The sequence below is a fragment of the Maylandia zebra genome, linkage group LG23, assembly GCF_041146795.1.
Source record: "Maylandia zebra isolate NMK-2024a linkage group LG23, Mzebra_GT3a, whole genome shotgun sequence".
Classification (NCBI taxonomy): Eukaryota; Metazoa; Chordata; class Actinopteri; order Cichliformes; family Cichlidae; genus Maylandia; species Maylandia zebra.
In genome coordinates, this window is record NC_135188.1 from 29,115,636 (window position 1) to 29,118,735 (window position 3,100).

Consider the following 3,100-nt stretch of genomic DNA (forward strand, 5'->3'; position numbering starts at 1 on the left):
ATTATGCTAACATGCTGTGTCGCTAGCGGTCACGTAGCACATCATTATATACCAGCTAGCCTAACTTCAGTAACCCTACAAACGTCACTGCTGTCTAGTTTTCTGTCTTCATTTATGCTGGAAGTGATAGCAGAGCTGTACGTTTTAATTTGTTTCCAAAACCCCGCAGTCAGAACATGCTATATTGTATTTAGATAGAAGCTAGCGAGCTAACTCCCTGCTAACTTCTAACTCCGTTAAATGTCATAAATTCCGTTTTCATGGATGCCTGGATGTTAAACTCAATTGTTACACCTGGTAGAGCAGAACGCTGATCATTTTATTAAAGATGAAAGACTTTAGACAGTTTTTCAACTCTCAGTAATGCCATAGTGATCGTTTGATATATGGACCTGCAGCGGGGTTTAGACCCAGACACGGCCAGTGACGTCAGACTGAACAATCGGATTGGCCAATCCAACACCTTTCATTATTTATACCCTTCCAAAAAAAAAAATCGATCGGCCCATAAAAACAAAAAGTCGCCAGCGGCCCACCGGGCAAATGCCCGGTATGCCCGATGGCCAGTCCAGCTAGGGGCCTAGTACCAGGGGAGAAAAAGGAAACAATAGGCTGGCTGGTCAGAGGGAAAGAAGGGAAAAGTGTCAAGGCGCCCCAGGGCAGAATGGAGGCCTGGGATGCTAATGAATTTTGACATGATAAACCAACAAAACAGATAAGCTTTTATAAGCTTTTGTCTGCTTATACCCTCAAAACCCATGACAAGCCTGGTCAGACTATACTGCGAGCATGAGTGTGCCTTTTTTTCTGCAGCTAGAGATTCAGAAGCAGGGGCTTCAAAAGTTGGCTGCCCGCTATCAGCAGCAACAACCTTGTCAAAGCAGCAGGGGAAGGGAGGTGTCTGCGAACCCAGCTGTTAAGCTGGGAGAGGTGTAGATGAATCAGGAGTGTGTGTGCATGTGTGTGTGTAGTAGTTTGCTAACAGCAGGGCGTTAGTGGTGGGCCTCTTTTGTGCAGAGCTGAAGTTTAAAGCAATAGTTCAACATTTCTGCTGAACAGTCTTTCTTGGTTGGTACTTTGATTCTAAACTCACATTAAGCTGTCCTTTAATGAGGATTTAAAAAGTATAGAAATGATATGAGTATAGTTCATCTAGATGGTTGCCTTCATATTTAAGTGTTTCTTCTATAAAAGGGTTTGAAGGTGCCAATATTGCTGGTCACAGAGGCTAACCACATTTCGATTTAATTTACAAATAGATAGGACCTTGAAAACATATTTGTCCTCATTTATTAACGGAAAATAAGTATCCACCTATCTGGCCCTGTGCCAGTGTTAGTATTTCACACAAGAACTGGTAATGAAATAGGCTACAGTTTCTCAAAAATTAATGCATCAAAGTCAATGACACCTATCAAAACCATTTCTAAGGCTTTGGAACTCCAGTGAACCATGGTGAGTGCCATTATCCACAAGTGGAAAAACATGGAACAGCGACAAACCTTCAGGAGTGGCCGACGTACCAAAGGTACTCTAAGAGTGCATCGTCGACTCATCCAGGACATCACAAAAGAACCCAGAAAAACACCCAATGAACTGCAGGCCTCACTTGCCTCAGTTAAGGTCTAAGTTCATGATCCAACAATAAAAAAGAGACTGGACAAAAATGGCATCCATTTCCAAGGAGAAAACCACTGCTGACCAGAAAACACATCTTGATGATACCTGAGACTTTTAGGAAAATATTCGCTGGACTCACATGACAAATGCGGAACTTTTTGGAAAGTTTGAGTCTCGTTACGTTAGACATCAAACAGAAAATCATAACAAGATCATAATACTAACATTTAAACATGGTGGTGGTAGTGTTATGGTCTGGGGCTGCCCTGCTGCTTTAGTACAACTTGCTGTGATTGATGGAACCATGAATTGTGCTCTCTAGCAGAAAAAACATTAGTTAATGCCATGGAGCTCAAGAGCACTTGCGCTATGCAGAAGGACGATGATGCGAAACACGCCAGTAAGTCCACCTCAGACTGGTTAAAAAAAAATAAAATGAATATTTTGCAGTGCCCCAGTCAAAGTTTGGACTTACATCAGATTGAGATGCTCTGACGCAACTTTAAATGTTGCGTCAGAGCACATAAATAAAGCACCACAAATAAAATTCTGGGACAAAATTCTTCCACAGTGATGTGAAAGACTCATTTGCTGTTATCACAAACACTTGATTGCAGTTATTGCTGCCTAGAGTGGCACAACCAGTTATTAGGTTTAGGCTTTGCACACAGTGGAAGTGAATTCTCATCATGCATCGCACCAGCTGGTTGCTTGATGACATTACAGGCTTGGGCTCCCAAGATGACCCGCAAATGTATTTATCAGTTGGTCATATGTCAATCAACATTATTCTTCACTCTCATCATCACACTTTCCATCCAAAGTTAACTTCCGTAGTTGCTTGATGTCACCAAAAATCATGCACTTTCTATGTTCTCTGGTTGCCGCGTTGCTGCAAATCAGTTTCATTGGGTACGCAGCTTTAAGGGGCAATTGCTTTTTCACACAGGATAGTTTGGATAGCTTTTATTTCATTAATACAGGAACGGATAATCATTTAAAAAAACAGAAAATTGTAATTCTAATACAAATTATGTCCACTATTAAAATTTCTAAAACATGTAAGTGTCACAAATATGCAGAAGACTAGGAAATAAGGAAGGGGTCATAGACTTTGTAAGCTAGCAATGTTTCTCAAAAACAAATAGTTCGTTCAGTGAATGAGCAAAGATACATAACATTTAACATAGAAAATCAACAGTTGCCATGATATTTTAATTGTTAGTATTGTCATTATCATTATTATTATTATTATCATTTTTATTTTGGACTACTTGCGGTGCAGATTAGTGCCCATCAGTGTTGAATTGTGTGTGTGTTTGTGTGTGGCGCTTAAAAAGAAAAAAAAGAAAAGAAAAAAGAAAAAAAAACGCCCAATAATGGAGGATGCCCCGCCTTCATCCGTGGGGTTACCATGGCAAATGGCGTCGACGTCACTATGGAAGAAACGCCGTCTATAAGTATTGGAGGGTCTGCCGCG